A 17,422-nucleotide genomic window follows, 5' to 3' on the forward strand; every position below is an offset into this window, starting at 1 on the left:
TGTTGGATTAAATTCGTAAAATCGAGCCCGTGCTGTTTGTAGCTAGTTTGGTGTTATTTGGATCTTCTAAATTTGGCTTTCTTGGAGTTTTTGCCTAGATGTATTGCTTATTAATTTATATTCGAGTCGTATCTTGTTCTATCCAGACCCAAGCTACGATCTCGAGGACTCTCACGACCCCGACTACATCGAGGAGGATTTCAACGACAACAAACAAGGTGTCATGTCACTCCCAATCATATAGATCCTATGCATTCATAGTTGCTAGTGCTTTATTTATAATGCTTGGATGATGATTGATTGCATAACCTATGTTTCTAGCCATGCCTTGATAATTGTTTATCCTGATTTCCTTGTTACCTACGTGTGGACAAGCGATAGAACCCTAGCTAGTCCACCTTACTTATATCCATATACATGCTTTTTGAGTTATGGATGGGCATAAGCCATGGTTTTGTGATGGGATTCCTTCTACACTCTCATGTGTGTTTTGGGTGAGTATGATCCCTTGACATGTTTTGGCGGAAGCGAGCCGCGGTTGGTACTGAGGAGTGCCTTGCTAGGGGAGAGCATTCTGGACTCTCTCCGCGCCCTGTGCCTGTGGCGATTACCTTGTTTGAGACTGAGGATAGGTGGCGTACTTTTACGTTGCAAGTTCTTCGGCACATACTTTGTGGAGTTGATGCTTGCTCTCGGCCCCTACAAACCAAGTTAGTTTACCACCAGTCATAGTATATATTTACGTACATACCGCTCGCTTATCTTATGGGCGGGGTTCGGTCCGAGACTAATGGTGGATAGTGCTCAGCTCATAGGCGGATTGGAGGATCAGTGGAAGGACTTCGAGGCATTGATTTTCTTTGACCAGACTGCACCTTGGCGTGGGTAGGTTTCATAGCTTCGAGGTCTCCGACTAGTGACGGCGTGCCCTGCAGTCGAAGACACTACTAGACTCAAGGAAATAGGAGAGTTCTAGCCACCTACTAGGGCTCCGACCGTTAGGTGGGGTTTGGACGACTGAGCCCCGTTAAGGCTCCATCCGTGCGGCTACAGATGTACAACCTCTCTGGAATGTATAACCTATATCTATAGTCCGTGTCCACTGGCATGAACAATCCTCTGATTTGTTACTCCAACTAGACTTTTATTACTCTTCTACCTTCCCCTTTTTGAGACAGGCCAACTTTGCTGTTGAGGTGTGAGGGGAGGGAGCTCTCACATCACCTAGTGTGTTTGGGTGCTGGATTCTTGGGTGAAGGGTCTGGTGGTTTGTGACGACTTCCTTGATGTGAGGTGTTGACCTCGGAAATGGTATTGGTTTGATGCATCCTTGATTGTTGTTGCTGCTGCTGCATAAACCTCTACTGCTATATATAAATTTATCCATGCATATAGTATCATTCCCCTGTTTCCTTGGTGTTTGTCATAGCTTATGTTTCCGCTGTGTAGATATTTTATCTTTCATGATTCAGTCCTGATGGACTTGTCCCGGCATGTGCCGAAGTGATGTACTCGATATTTATGATATTAGTATCCTGTTGCTACTCTATATTTCTATGTTGGTATGGATTTGTACTATTTGAGATGCGATTTGCATGTGATAGCCTTCCTGGGACTATCATGACGGCGTGTAGGCTTGAATTCTCAAAAATGGGAATTCGGGTTGTTTCAACAGGAAGTCAGGGAGGAGCCCTTGGTGGCCATGGCCATAGTGGCTGAAACAAACCGGATTTTCGTGAGAAGAATCCGACTCCCTAGATCCTCGTGACAGTCCCTGGATCAGTAGCTATCACAAACATAACTCATTTAGCATAATATCACATCCATACAACGATAATAGTACAATTTTATTTGTTACAACCTAGAATATGAGAGTATGATCTAGTACATGCCTCGTGGGCTAAACGACATGAATAAAACCAACGCTGCAGTAACTAGCTTCTGGAAGCATCTCCCTTCTCACAATCATCTCCACAGGCATTCTTGAGCGTAGCACACAACCCTCAGTCGTACAACTCTCGTGATTGTTGCTGAAGTCGGACTCGTAGCCTGCAATCTCACGAGCTGTCCCCAAGGATTGGGACAGGTTCACGTCTCTATCCGTATGCAAGCTTTAAGTGGCCTAATGCTAGTAGTCAAAAATATAGTCAAGGAATAGGCTCGGGTTTCCTATGCAGCCGCAACCATAAAGAATAAAACTCCATATCCATCATCCCAATCTCTCAGCACATAGGGTACTCCTGCCTCGATAGGGTCCCTATCACCAGCATCCTAACTCCATACTAGGGTCGACGCGAAGACTCCCTCTCTTCGCCTCTCAACAACTACAGTCGGATCCTAAAGGGAAAAGGAGCAACTTCCCCTCTTCCCGACTGCAAATACGGCTCACGTCACACAAGTAGATATAAGGGGGAGGTAGAGAAATCCCAAAAACAATGGAGAGTCATCGCAACACAGGGTTGCCCATGACCGAGGACGCTGCTATACGTATAGTTTTTACTTTGCAGAGTGTGTACACCTAGACCCATCTTGGAGTGAAACAACCAGCGATCAGCTGACTGAATATCACCCTACTGAGCGAAGAACCTGAGAGTTACGATACTATCCTGCATCCGGGCTTGGATGCGATCCCCCATAGTGGACCACCTCGGAACTGTGAAGCACTCCCACTAGGGCCAATCGGGGGCAAAAGCAAATCAGGGGCCAAAAGGTCAAGACAACTCCCCCCTACACTGACACTCTATCCTACGGTAGGTATGGCACCGCACTTGCTAGTCTCGACCCGGGCCTAGACCCATAATTCAGCGAGTGGCGTGCATGTTTAACATATTCCTGTGAAGCATGGTGACCCACTCGGCTTTAGACCGGGGCGAGCTCCTAACTCCCAAAAGCATCTCCACAACGTGGTTCGCAATGGAACCCATAATAGGTATCACCACCAACTCCTATGCTCCTCAACTGTGTACTGACAACAAGTACCAAATAGGGAATGTCTGAGAATGGACCCCAAGTCCCTAATCCGAAGATTGGGTTGTGTAAAGCTCACCCCTGTCAAGTATCCCACAAACACCTTCTCCTGCCGATTTTAACCCCACACACGCCAAGAATCCTAACCACAATATCCCATACACATGCAAGCATCACACATCGCGTATATAAGTAGCATAGTAGTAGGTCAAACAAGGATATGCAAGGTTCATCATCGTCATGCGAGGAATTAAGCGATAGCACACTAATTTAGCAATGCCTAATGGGTATTCAAATCGAATGGGCATGAACCTGAGTAGTTTTCCTCCTCGTGGTGGTCCTCGAATGGCTTTGGCTTCGGGTTCAGCTTCGAGACTCCGGCAGCTCCTAATTACGCAATTACCTTAATTACCGAGGCTCTATTTGCAAAGAAAATACAAAAGAGATCCATAGAAGACCCAAACAAGAACAAGGACTAGTCATCATGTGATTCATGATTTTAGAAAAATTATGAAACTGGATTCATAATTTTTGGAGTTAAGATGAATTCATTATGATTTTTTGAAGTTTAAATCAATTTCTGGATTCTTAAATAATTAGCGAAAATAAGAAAAATCATAGGGGTGACATGTCGCAGCACCAGAGCGCGCCATGTGTCTTGTTGACATCATCAGTGGGCTGGATGACATCAGCATTGATCGGTCAACGGTCAACGATCACTGGGTCCACGGGTTGGTGGGTTCCACGTGCTGACGTGGCACTCTGGTAGCTATAGGGTTGCTATAGGTTGGCTTTAGGCTGGCTGTAGGCTCGCTATTGGATCTTGGTGGCGTACACATGTTAGGCACGCGGCTGCTGAATTAGCGGCCACGTGTGATCTTTAGGCCTCTACAGGGGGGCTACAATCGGGCAGTTAGGCTGAGGTCGCAGCCCACGTAGCGCTGGCATGGCCACCACTTGGGCTTGACCCACAGCACGGTTAGGGCACCCGATCCACTAGGAACCACAGACCATGGTTCATGTGGACAACGTCCACAGGCTGGGCACCCAGCGGCGGGCCTTCTCCCCCCTCCTTCCATCGCGGCAGCGGCCAGGGCTCGCCGGAGAAGGCTCTCCCGACGATCCTACGGTGAGCTAAGGGTTAAGCTTCGCTGCCTGGCCCTATTTCTCATCGACAAAGCGGCTCAGGTTGTCATGGAGCAGCAGTAGGTGACGGAGCACCGGGTTCCAGGTGGCGGCGCTTGGGTTGCGCCAGTGAGGTGGTGAGGCGCTCGCTAGGCTGCCTCTCAGAGGCCAAAGGTGCACGCTTTGGCACACGGGTGCCACATCGCAGTCACGCAAGTGCCCAGGCAGACCTCGCAGGGTCTACCGGTAGTGGGCCAACATGACGACGTCGGTGAGCGGCGGTGGCGCATCGAGGGGTGGCTGGAAGTGGCGGGCAAGGGTGACAGTGCACTAAGAGGCAAAGGTCAGCGAGACAAAGCTCACCGGGAGAAAAGGTTGCGCTTTGGGGTTTTCTCAGGGCCTTGGCTGTGGCGGCTGCCATGGTAGCATGCCCGAGTGGCGGGTTCATGGCGAGAGCGCGCGTGGCGATGTTGCGAGCGTGGCACCTGCTAGAGACGCGGCTTAAAGGCCGGATAGAGGCAACGTGCGGTGGCGTAGCTAGGCAGGGTGCACGAGTCCGCGGTGTTCCGCGACCGCGGCCTTGGCTATGACGACGGGCGGCGCTATGGAGCAGGGTCGAGTGGCTAACCCGGCGGCTTGGTGGCTTGGGCTTGGCGCGGTGGCGAGGCGAGGCCGGGGCGTGTCGCTGCCGTGCAGGACGCGTGGCAACGCTGGTGTCGTCTTATGGGGCGCCAGCTTGATGAAGGTGGCGGCTCCGGGGCGGTGGCGCCTTCCTCCAGCTTCAATCCTCTCCTTCCCCTTCTTCTTTCTCTTAGTTGTGGCAGAGGATGAGAGAGCCCCTAGGGCGAGCGGGTGGTCAATCCTTGTCAAGGCTCGAGGTTTTATAGGCGCTTGACTAGGGTTTGGGGTGCTGAGGCACTGTTGGACAGCCGGTGATCATCGGGGTGCGTGCGGGGGTTGCGTGGCACGCATCGAGCGGGCCCTGGGGCTAGGTTTTGCGCGCGCAGGGGTGTGGTCATAGGATAAGGCTTCTGGAAGCCTCCCACGGTTTCCCTTGTTGCAGCGTAGGAGCAGGCGATGTGGTACGGGGCGGTGCGGCGAGTGGGTGAGAGAGGCGGGAGGTGGAACGAAAAGCTGAGAGGTGGGTCCTACCTGTCGGTGAGAGGTAGGTGAGGGCGGCGTGGTGCAGTGTAGGCCGAAGTGGGCGGGCCTGTTGGGCTGGCTGGACAAAGCAAGCCGTGGCCTGGGTAGGTGGGTTGGTAGGCCGGAGAGGTTAGCGGGCTAGGGTGGTTTTAGGCCTAGGTTAGGTTAAGTAGTTAGTTAGTTTAGGTTTAATTCAAATTTTAATCCAGAATTCAAATTTGAATTCACTCAATTAAAATCCAAATAAATCCAAATAGCACACTAGCAAATATCTAATCCTAGGTTTTCAATTTAATTCAATTTAATCTAGGAATTTTTGGGGAAAGATTCAATGAAGATATTCTTATAGTTTGAATTTTCACTCCACCAACAACAAAAATTTTGAAATCCATATTTTTGCAAACACAAACATCTCATAAAAATACGGGATGTTACAGTGGCGCTCCACCCGAATCAAACTGTGGTGCTCCATACAACCATGGCACCCACTCGTACAAAATTGCCCCAGCGACAAGATCAATGCGACCCGTGATGCTCGCTTGGTCATCGACAATTGACGACGTGAGAAGGAGGACATCAAGTTGATCGCCTAGTGGACAACTCTGATGGCTTCCCCACCTTCTCATGATGTGTGAGGAGGATGGGCTACCCCGAGAAGTTCAAACCATCGGGGATTGACAAGTATGATGGCAAGAAAGACCCGCAACAATGGCTTCAGTGTTATTCCATTGCCATAGAACTACCAGCGGAAACAACGACACCAAAGTTATCTCCTTCCCCATCTGCTTCGAGACAGCGCCACTCACTTGGCTGGAATCATTACCCAAATCCTCCATTGACACATGGGAAGAACTCAAGTATAGAAAATCGGCCCGAACCTAAACTCCACCTAGGATACACCCTAGCTACATTTGAAGACATCCATATCTCTAGAGAGACTAAGAGAAAGGATGAGGGCCATAGTTGGGATGGGCTTGTCTCAATGATTGGTAGCTTGAGTTGGGGGCCGGAGGAGGAGATGACCCTTGTGGATCACCTTGCAAATAAGAAACTGCTGATGGCACTTGAGCACACCAATTGTTGTATCGTAAGCGTATGGATCATCGTAGCATTCCTTACATGGTTTAGCAATACATAGATCAACCTCAAATCAACTGAGTTTTTATATCTAACTAAATGGAACTACTCTTATTATGAAGAATAATTGCATATAAAGATAAACAGTATGAGTGAGAGTAAGCAGATCACATCCACATCTAAAGAGGTAACACAACCAAAGATAACATTAGCATGTTATGTTCTAGTTGCAGTTCTAGTCAAAAGGATACACAACCCAAACATCTACCACATCCATACTATGATAAAGAGTCGTCACAAAGACGGCTCTCATGATCGCTGTTGTGAGGTGCGTGTTAATGCCTAAGATTACACAAATCTTTACCCCAAACAATCACCATGTTCTCTTACTCAAAGCTCCTTCTCCTAGTAACTATTGCAGCGACTTCCACAATACCCGCCAAAGATCCTACTCGTTGATGTCTTATACCTCAGCATTTTCTCTCCCACATAATGTCACCACATAAGGATAATCAATCACCGACTTCCTACTCACTACTATGATGTATCCGTGAAGATAGACTAATCACTATGATTACATCTACTGCTACTAAGAATACACGTCGAGCCATGTAAAGTGATGAAGCATGCATCATAGAAGATCAAAGCAAAGACAATGATAATATCATCAACAATCATTGATATCACCATTGTATATATATAGACCCTAATGACTACAAGGATTGGCTCCTAACTCCACCACAACCTCTCCATGTAGAGATGATAATAGTGTTTGTGTGTAGCCTAAGCCGTCTCCTAGACAACTCAGAATACTTGAAGCAGCCCTCAACTACCTATAGTGTGTGTTCCTTGGTTTCCTCGACTTCCAATGGATATAGGATCATTTGAGAATGCCTAGGGGTTCATATCTATACCCTTGAGGAGCCTTGGGGGCGTGCTTCACCTTCTTTTGCACAGGCTCTTTGCTTAAGGATTAAGTGGAACTTTGCTTCCATGAGATCAGATTCATCTTGACTTTCCTTTTTTTAGTCCTTCTCCAGATGTCATATCTCCCACATTTGTGTAGCATGAAAAGACTTCAACTTTGGTATTCCTGACTTGTCATGAAAATGAAGTTAAGATCCCCAAACTCATGCCACAAAATATTTTGTCTGAATTTAGACTTCTTTGAAAAACATGCGTTCTGGGGATAGTATCTCATAGCTCAGAAATTCAGATTTTGCTTTCCATATGTCCCAATCAAAGCTCTTGATGATAGCTACAATTTTGGTAGTTAAGACTTCTTAATTAGATGTCATTTATATCTTCAAAACTATATCGGAAGATCATGCTATCTTAGGATCCCTAGAGTTGGATTTATCTCATTTCTTCATGTTCAAGTCTCCCAAACCCAAGATTCATTGAATGTGGACACATTAGGCAACACAAGATGGGTTCATTTGTTTTGGAGTCCACTATAAATAGATTACTCCACTAACTTTCTGCAACACATTCCATAGGTTTGGTGCACTTTGGTCCCAAAACTGTTGAATTTGGTTTCTTCTACTTCCCTGACTATAATTGAAGATTCATTGCACTGTAGAGAACTCACCTTCCATGCGCCCCCTTTTGTCCCGGTTTAAAGTTGGCCCATGACTAAAGGTAGCGTGCCACGGTAGGCTGAATTGGGGGGGACCTTTAGTCCTAGTTCTAAATACGAACTGGGACTAAAGCCCCCCCCCCTTAGTCCCGGTTGTAAGGGCTAGCTTTTTTTTACCACCGACAGCCCCCCCCCCCACTTTTGTCCCAATTGGAAGCTCCAATCGGGACAAAAGGGACCAACCGGGACAAAAGGTTTACTCTCGGTTGGTAATTCAAATCGGGACAAAGGGAGCGCCTTTTGTTCCGGTTGGTGTTTCCAACCGGGAGTAAACTCCCAACCGGGACAAAAGGGGTTTGTTTTTGTCCCGGTTGGAATTTCCAACCGAGACAAAAACACGTCCCCTATAAAATCGCAAGACAGAGGTCTCTTCTTCCTCCTTCAGCCTGAGCCACTCCACTCCACAAGACAGAGAGCTTCATCCTTCTATCCATGGCGCCGAAGCAAGCCTAGGGGAGGTGCTGCCCAAATTTTTTTCCTCATTTTCGTGGGCATTTCACTAATCCAAATTGTTGTGAAGGTTATCTACTTCATCCTCCTTTCATTTATTGTTGCTATGCTTTGTTTTATGCTTTAGAGAGGGAGAAAAATGAGTTGGTTAGAATGAGGAAGAATGGAGAGGATGTGTGTATGCAAGCAGTGCTAAGGTATTAATTTTTGTACATAGAGATGGCTTCTGCTGCTGGAGGTAGTGGTGATGGTGGGGGCGATCGTCGTTCCTCTCGCGGCAAGGGGAAAACCATAGTTGACCCTCATGATAAGTCGAAGAAAATGAGCACGTGGGAGAAACCAATGCTTTGTTATTTGCAAAAATATCATGAAGATGCTACTGTGGCAGGTCAGGAACCTCCTTTTGGTGGTCGTTATGCTCCACCGCCAGTCCCGGGTATTTCATGTCCACTTAGTACTATCATTGGAGGAGGCACAAATAAACCACAGGATGAGGCTAGGTCAGCGAAACCTTCGTCTTCGCCGCCCAAGGATGCTTAAAGTTCTCCTAAATAGTACTCAGTGGATGGTTTGTCATAGTGTATCATGTTGTTTGGACCTGAAATTTAAATATGTGTATTTCTATCTATATCTAAACTTTCAGCATCATTTACACTACAAAGTTTGACATGCTTTCAATCGTGAATAGCATGTAGATAAGTCATAAAGCGTATCAAATAACCATCAATAGGCACGTAAACATGAATATTGATGCGAAATGGAAATGACACACTTATTCGCAACAAGAGAACCTAATATTTGTAATCATTGAAGGATGAAGAAACAATATATTTAAATTGGTACCAAAAAAATAACTACCATATAACCTAATATTTATATTGTTGGCAAGATATTAGAGACCTACATGCTAAAAATCATATTAAAATTAACTGTGTACAATAGAAATAAAAAAAGGAAAAAATGCGTAATCCATTTCATGCGTAATACGATGCAGATAGACTGGCAATGGATGTATAACGCGGACAGACGGAGCAAGAAGTTTGTTGATGGCTTGCATTATTTTATCGAAGTGGCCAAAGCGAACAAGCTAGAGAACAGGTTCATATGTTGTCCATGCTTCCAACGCAGTAACAAGAAGGACAATTCACAGGCTTCCAGGGGGACTATTCACAGCTACTTGTTTAGATACGGTTTCATGCCTAACTATTTGGTTTGGACCAAGCATGGCGAAAGAGGGGTTGTATTGGAAGACGGCGAAGAAGAGGAGGATGATAACAACATTTCGGATTGGGCTGCAGGCCAAACTTTTGCAGGTACTACAATGGGCAAGGCTGATGAAGATGAGTTTGCAAAAGGTAGCCCTACTAATGACCTTGGTCAAGTGCTACGGAATGCACACAGAGATTGCAAAACTGTGAAGGAATCAGAAAAGTTGCAGCGCATGATTAATGATCACAAAAAATTGTTGTACCCAGACTGCAAGCAGGGCCATGAAAAAATGGGTACCACACTAGAATTTATGTAATGGAAGGCTAAAAACGATTTGTCTGATAAGGCATTTAAGGGGATGTTGAAAATTGTCAAAAAGATTCTTCCCAAGAATAATGAATTGCCGTCCAAAACATATGAAGATAAATAGATTGTTTGCCCTCTGGGATTGGAGGTTCAGAAGATACACGCATGCTCTAATGACTGTATCCTCTATCATGGTGATGAATACGAGAAATTGGATGCTTGTCTTATGTGTAGAGCGCTGCAATATAAGATCAGGCGTGATGATCTTGGTTATGTCGAGGGGCAGCCTCCTAAGAAGAGAGTTCCCACGAAGGTGATGTGGTATTTCCCTATAATACCACGCATGAAGCGGTTGTTCAGAAACAAGGCAAAGGCTAAGTTGATGCGATGGTACAAAGAAGAACGTAAGCAAGATGAGATGCTGAGACACCCCACAGATGGGGCCTAGTGGAGATCAATTGATAGAGCATTCCTGGACTTTGAAAGTGATGCAAGGAACATAAGGTTTGGTTTAAGTACTGATGGATTCAATCCATTCGGTGAGTTGAGTAGTGGTCATAGTACTTAGCTGTGACCCTATGTTTGTTCAACCTTCCTCCTTGGCTGTGCATAAAGCGGAAGTTCATTATGATGCTGATGCTTATCCAAGACCCAAAACAACTTGGAATGACAATTGACGTGTATTTAAGACCGTTGGTTGATGACCTTTACTGCTCCAGAAGAAGAAGGTGTAGGTGTGTGGGATGAGGATAAATAAGAGAGCTTTAACCTACGAGCATTGTTGTTCATAACCATCAATGACTGGTCTACACTGAGTAACCTTTCGGGACAGACAAACAAGGGATATCGGGTCTGCACCCACTGTTTAGATGACACAGACAACATGTATTTGAAGCATTGCAATAAGGTCGTATGTATGGGCCATCATCTATTTCTCCTTGCTAACCACCTGCTGAGAAAGAGAGGGCTGCATTTCAAAGGGGCACCAAACCATCATATAAAACCTGCACACTGTAATGGAAAGCGTGTCTTTGAGATGAAGGATGTAATGGTAGTCTTTGGAAAGGAACTTGGTAGCGAACCTGTTCCGAACGACAACAACGGACATGCACCCATGTGGAAGAAAAAGTCAATATTTTGGGAGCTACCTTATTGGGAAATCCTAGAAGTCCACAACACAATAGACGTGATGCACCTGACGAAGAATCTTTGCGTGAACGTGCTAGGCTTCATGGGTGTTTATGGGAGCTCAAAAGATACATTGGAAGCATGACAGGACCTGAAACATATGGGGCAATGAGATGACCTACATCTAGAAAAGAGAGATAATGGACAACACTACTTACGTCCTGGCAGTTACACTCTCAATAAGGAAGAGAAGGATAGCATGTTTGAATGCTCGAATAGTATCAAGGTCCCGTCTAGGTACTCCTCAAATATAAAGGGAATAATAAATATGAAACAAAAAAGTTCACAAATCTCAAGGCCCATGACTACCACATGTTGATGACCCAGTTGCTTCTAGTTGCACTGAAGGGTATTATACTAGAGAATGTCCGATTGGTGCTTGTAAAGCTATGCAAGTTTGTTAATACAATTTCACAGAAGGTAATCGATCCAACCAAGCTAGTAAAGCTACAAAACGATGTGGTGCAATATCTTGTCAGCTTTGAGTTGGTATTTCCATCATCCATCTTTAGTATTATGATGCACCTCTTGGTTCACCTAGTAAAAGAGATTTCTATTCTCGGTCCAGTATTCCTCCACAATATGTGGCCTTTCGAGAGGTTCATGTCAGTCCTAAAAAACTATGTTCTTAATCGTGCCCATCCAGAAGGAATCATCGCCAAGGGATATGGTACAGAGGAGGTCATTGAGTTTTGGGTTGATTTTATTGACTTAATTAATTCAATTGGGGTTCGAACTTCACGCCACGAGGGCAAGCAGTGGGGAATGGGCACCCTTGGAAGGAAAACAAGTTTCAGCAATGATACTGATTTGTTCGACAAGGCACATTTCACTGTTCTGCAACAATCATCCTTTGTGGCTCCATATATCGAGCAACACAAGCAGATGCTAGTTTTCAAACAGCCGACGAAATCCGATGCCTAGATTATACGTCATCACATGGACACTGTCCCTCTTGGTTGCGTCAACACCTTATGAGTAACTCTGAGATTAACCCACAGCTCGCTTGGTTAGCCAGGGGACCTTCTAACACAATCGTGAAATTCCGAGGCTACGAGATAAATGGTTATACATTTTACACGAGAGCTCAAGACCAGAAAAGCACGAACCAGAATAGTGGTGTCCGCATAGATGCCATAGACAGCAACAGGAGCAAGGACTCATATTATGGTTTCATAGAGAATATATGGGAACTCGAATACGGACCGCTGAACAACCCTCTGTTTCGTTGCCAATGGGTGAAGCTAACTGGCGTAACCAAAGATCAATATGGAATGACAATAGTGGACCTAATGAAGACTGGATATAATGATGAACCATTCATACTTGCCAATGATGTGCATCATGTTTTCAATATGAAGGATATGTGTAGCAAACCAAATAAAAATTTAGAAAAGTCATGGGAGCCAAAGCACCACATAGTGCTTCCAGGTAAAAGATGATTATGATCAGTTTGATGGCATGCCTCCGTTCGCTATTCAAGTTGACCTAAGCATCATGCGAACCAAAGAAGAGTCTCCGTACTTATGTCATGATCATTTCCAAGGAACTTTCGTGAAGAAGAAGTTTTTTAACGTTACATTGTAATGCACTAAATATGCTTCACCTTTATGTAAAGTTACATTATAAAGTTCTATAATTTCATGTACTACTTGATGCAATTTTGAATTTAATGTATCTTGATTTCATGTGTATTTAAATTAGATGAGGTGAAGAATTATTTGAAATATGTTTTTTAATATATTTTCGCATGTTCGAAGTATGTAAAGTTTTTATTTTTTTAACAAAACCAGTTAAAACATATATAAATTTGTGTGTTTAAATTAGTTGAGGTGAAGATTTACTCGATCAATATGAACAATGTTAACACCATACATCAATTAAATTATTCGCGCATTGAAATTATTTAATTGAATAATTTCTTGATGATAGTGATGCAGTAAAATAATTATTTTAGAAACTAAAAGAACTAGTATAAAATTAATGACTTATTCAAACTTATTGTAAATATACTTGCTAATTTAATATATTTTTGCATGTTCTAAATATGTAAAGTTGTTATTTTCTCCTTCCTAACATTAAGTGAAAACATATATAAAATCTATTTGCAAAAAACAGGCAGGAGATGGAAAATGGAAAAAGAGCCTTTTGTCCCAAGTGCCAATTGCAACCGGGATAAAAGGGTAATTTTTGCCTCCCGCGCGAAACATACCATTTTATCCCGGTTGGAAATTGCCACTGGGTCTAGGGGGTGTTTGTCCCGGTTGCAATTGGCACCCAGAACAAAAGGACCCTTTAGTCTCGGTTGCAATTTGCAACCAGGATAGGGAGGTGGGTATAAAAGTAACAGTCGTCTTTTCCCCCTTCCACCCTTCAACACTTAGCAAAATTTTTACCACTCTCCAAGATCCGCCACGCTCGTTCGCCTCCATCGCCGCTCGTCTCCCGTCACCACTCGTCCACCTCCGTTGCCGTCCGCTGTGCTCCTCGTCGCCCACCACCCCGGTCGCCGTCACCCGCCACCTCGGCCGCTGTCGCTCGCGCCCGGACCGCCACCTCCTCCGTTGCCCCAGCCCATCGCCACCTCCTTCATCGCCCCAGCCCGCCGCTGCCTCCTCCATCGTGCCCCCTTATTGCCGCTACCTCCGTCGTGCCCCCTCGTCGCCACCTCCCTCCGTGCCACCTCCTCGTCGCCGCCTCTCCGTTGCCACCTCCGTCTGTGCCGTCCCTCGTCGCGGCCTTCGTAATCCGCACCGCCTCCATCCCCACCTCCACTGCCCCGGCCTCCTCGTCGTCCGCATTACCACTCCGCCACCCCGGCCGGAGTCGCCCACCGCCCCGGCCCCTACCGTTCGCCGCCCCGCCGCGACCCCCAGCACTCACATGTACGACGGGGCCCTTGCTGACACAAGCCCCCAGGTTGCTAATGCAGGGGCCCTTTTTTAATTTTTTTAGTTAGAAAATCAGTATGATTAGTAGAAAATTAGTAGGAACTTACTATTATTAGTATAAAATCAGTAGGAAATAACTATTATTAGTTGAAAATTAGTAGAAAATTACTATGATTAGTAGAAAATCAGTATAATTTAGTTCAGATGCTTAGTATAATTTTGTATACATTTTGTATAACTTTTAGAAATTACTATGTTTTATTATAAATGATTCGAAAATTAGTAAAAAATTTGTAGAAATGCTTAAGACTTATTTAGTATAAGTGCTTAGTATAATTTTGTATACATTTAGTATAATTTTAAGTACATTACTATGATTTAGTACAAATGCTTCGAAAATTAGTAGAAATTAGTAGAAATTTGGTAGAAATGCTTAGAATTTAGAAGAAATTTGGTAGAAATTCTTAGAAAATAGTAGACATTTGTAGAAACACTTCAAATTTGGAATAATTTAGTAGAAATTAGTAGAAACTTGTACAAACACTTCAAATTTGGTATTAATTCTTAGAATTTAGTAGAAATTTGTAGAAACACTTCATGTAGGATTCATTCAAGGAATTTCGTGTAAGTTTTATGTAACTTTCTTGGAAGTTTTCATGTAAGTTTCATTAAAGACATTTCATGTAAGTTTCATTCTTGACATTCATGTAAATTTCTTGTGTACATTTCACGCGTAAGTTTCATGTAACTTTCTTGGAAGTTTTCATGTAAGTTTCATTAAAGACATTTCATGTAAGTTTCATTCAAGACATTCATGTAAATTTCTTGTGTACATTTCATGCGTATGTTTCTTGTGTACGTTTCTTGTAAATTTCTTGTGTACGTTTCAATCAGTTTGTGTTTTTTCATGGTCGTTCTATGATTTCATTTATATACCTTAACGTACATGTAACTATGATTTCATGTGTGTTTAAAGTAGTTGAGATGGCAGACGATGAGATCGCAATCTATCTAATGGAGCAGAATATTGCTGTGGTAATGGCTACAACCTTCCCGTAACGTACACCGATGAAGAGGGTTCCCAAGCGGACATGTTCCTCAACATGTCCAGCGATGGCCATGAAGAGCCCGAGCCCCAGCAAAACCTTCCATGACGGAAGGTTCCGGCGAGGTATATATCATTTCCATTGTTGTACCCCATCTATAATGTCTTATTCATTATTACTATGTACTAATTAACGAATCTTGAACTGTTAGTCCTCTAGATCGACAAACCCTCAGAAGGCCCTAGATCATACAAAGGTGATGGATGGAAGGCTTATCATCACGGAAGTCACAGAAGAGGGCAAGCCGATTGCTCTTGAAAACGTGGCAAAAAAGTACGTGAATCAGATCGAGGTAATCGTAAGGGACAACGTGCCCATCAACATCAGGGAATGGAGGGGTAAAAGTACTAATCCATACGTGCTCCTGGATACAGAAAAGGAAATGTTGTGGTTAGATGTTAAGAAACATTTGACATTTCCCGAAGGATGTAATGAAGATGATGTGAAATCATGGATGCTGAAAAAGATGGCCACACAATTCTAGACATTCAAGAAGATGCTGGATGCCACCTTCATCAAGAAGGGCCAAACTCCGGATTTCAACGAGTGGCCAAAGTTGAGGGACCATTGGGAGGTATTTGTCGCATACAAGACGAGTGAAGACAATGCGAATAAGGTTCGCACCAACGTTGCAAATGCTGGCAAGAAGGAGTACCATCATCGTCTAGGGCGAGGTGGTTACAGCACTGCAATTCCCAAATGCTGCAAGATGGAACAAGACCTGATCGATCAGGGTATCATACCAGCAACTCTTAAATGGCCTGATCGATCAAAAAATTGGTATTACGCTCATGGAGGCAACCTGAGCCAAGAGGATGGGACATTGATCTTCAATGAGATAATACGTTAGAAGATCGAAAGTCTTATCAAGAACATTGAAGATGCTAAGGCTGGGAGGTTGAAGGTGGACCGAGAGAATGATGAGCTAACATGGGCCCTCGAGAATCCTGAGCACCCATGATGTTGCCGAGGGTACGAGGCCGTTCCGTGAAAGTTCACTTTCTGAGGTGACATGGAGTCATACAGAAGCCGCAAGCAAAGAAAGCAACAACAAGAGGAGAGCTGGCGGCACATGTTAGAATCCAAAGTGCATTCACAAGAAGTAAGAATTCAGGAGGAAATCAATCGTCGAGTGGCCCTAGCAGTTGCAGAGTTGGCCCAATCTGGAGCACTGCCGGATCCAAACGTCGCTAGCCCTTCTCAATGCCTCGGGAGCAGCTGTGCTTCCACAGGGGTCCCCGACCCGTAGACGCCAAGATTACCCCTGGACTAGCAATGGTTCCCTATGGATGTCATCACACAACGCACCTCATGTGAGCTGCATAAACCGGTCAGCAACATCACCATTAAGGTATACTTATACATAATATTTATGCAATCTTCTCAATCCATCCACGCCTCGAGAGTTTAATAACTTCTTTATTTCTACTATATGTACAAGTGGCGTACCGGAGTTCCTTACCAATCCTGCCAGGACAGACAAGCCATGGCATGGAGATTCCACCTGGCTATGCCAGCGTTGGCCTAGAGCAGCTCGTTAATAGCCAATATGAAGGCCTAGAGCTCGACCTCCCGGGAGGCGATGGGGAAAGGACACTAGGAGATGCGCTTCACGGGATCATTCTATGGTGCAAACGCTACATCATCATCCCTGACACGAAGGCATCACCGCTCCCCGTAGATCCCTAGCAGCGACCATCGCCTCAAAGCTCAAGACCGTCATCTCCAACACAACCTGCTCCAGGACCATCGTCACCACCGGGACCGTCACTTCTTGCTCGATCATGGTCTCCATCTCAAGCACATCCTGGTGGTGCGAGCGATGACGACAACAACACCCCTCCCCGATCACCGTCGCTGGGACTACGAGCCGCACTGAGCAAGGAACTTGTAGCACCACTTAAGAAGTCACGACCACTGCCTTCCAAGCCAAGACAGAGAAAGAAGAAAACAAAGGAGCCTGAATTGACTCCTGAGGAATGCAGTGAGGCAATGACTCATGAGGAACGCTGGGCCCAAACCAAAGCAGAATGCAGTGAGTGGTTCAAGAAAATGGCCGAAGAAAGAAAAGCAAAGGTGATGGAACCACCACCAGTAGATCGAAGACAATTAAATTTTTTTATAAAAATATCAGAAGAAGCTAAGAAGATGCTGCCACCACTATCGTACTACGACCGGGCGTTAGTCAAGGCTGATGAGAGGCGAAGAAGGAAAGGAAAGTCATCTTCAACGGGTACTGTCCCCCACCTCAACCATCTACCAAAAAAAGACACTAAAAAATAGCAACAATGCCCTTGGATCAACAAGAACAAGTAGTGAAA

Source organism: Setaria italica, chromosome III, assembly GCF_000263155.2.
Source record: "Setaria italica strain Yugu1 chromosome III, Setaria_italica_v2.0, whole genome shotgun sequence".
Lineage (NCBI taxonomy): Eukaryota > Viridiplantae > Streptophyta > Magnoliopsida > Poales > Poaceae > Setaria > Setaria italica.